The sequence below is a fragment of the Octodon degus genome, unplaced genomic scaffold (genome assembly GCF_000260255.1).
Source record: "Octodon degus isolate 3935 unplaced genomic scaffold, OctDeg1.0 scaffold00456, whole genome shotgun sequence".
Lineage (NCBI taxonomy): Eukaryota > Metazoa > Chordata > Mammalia > Rodentia > Octodontidae > Octodon > Octodon degus.
Window position 1 is genome coordinate 111,467 of NW_004525032.1, and position 682 is coordinate 112,148.

At 52.1% G+C, this 682-nt stretch overlaps 1 pseudogene across 1 annotated transcript; it reads right to left on the reverse strand.

The window, feature by feature from the left end:
- Nucleotides 1-233: 233 nt before the first annotated feature.
- Nucleotides 234-652, reverse strand: LOC101571867 (annotated as a pseudogene). The gene has a single exon (XR_192950.2). The product of XR_192950.2 is annotated as a heterogeneous nuclear ribonucleoprotein A/B pseudogene (transcript).
- Between the last annotated feature and the right edge of the window lie 30 nt (nucleotides 653-682).

Sequence of the window (682 nt, forward strand, 5' to 3'; positions counted from 1 at the left end):
TTTTACAACCAAGGTCCACAGGTCTGGGCTGCAGAGTGGCAGCAAGAAGCGGACCCTCCACTCTGGTTCTGAGTAACCTGGTAACAGATCAGGCCCTAATGCCACTCTGGCCTCTCGAGACACCACACGCTGCCTAAAACTAGAGCTCTGCAAATAGTAAACAGGACAGTGATTTCCAAGGGGAAAATTTTAAATAAGATGCACAGGGGGTAGGCCATAGAAAGCTTGCCAAGTTAAATTTGGTACATAATTGTGTTTGCTCCGTATCCAAACAAAGCGCGTGCGGTCAGTCGCCGGCTGCTCCTGCCGCCACCTGAGTAAGGCTTGTAGTTATTCTGATGGCCCCTGCGTCGCTGGCTCTTCCCGTAATTTGTACTACCCTGACTGTTGTCATAGCCGGGTCGGTAGCTGTAATAGCCACAGGGCGAGTAGTCGTAGCAGCCATAGCCGGCCTGTAGCCCTGCTGGTAGCTGTAGCCCTGGTTCCAGTAGTTGCTGTAGCCCTGATTCCAACTCTGACTCTGACCTCCACCACTGCTGCCTCGGTTCCCTTGGTTGCGGTTTCCACGGCCCCCTGAGCAGTACTGCTGATGCTGATAGACCTCCTTGGGCTGGGCCACCTTGATTTCACACTTGCTTCCACTGATGGTATTTCAATGTGTTTTTAAATGGGTTCATCAGAT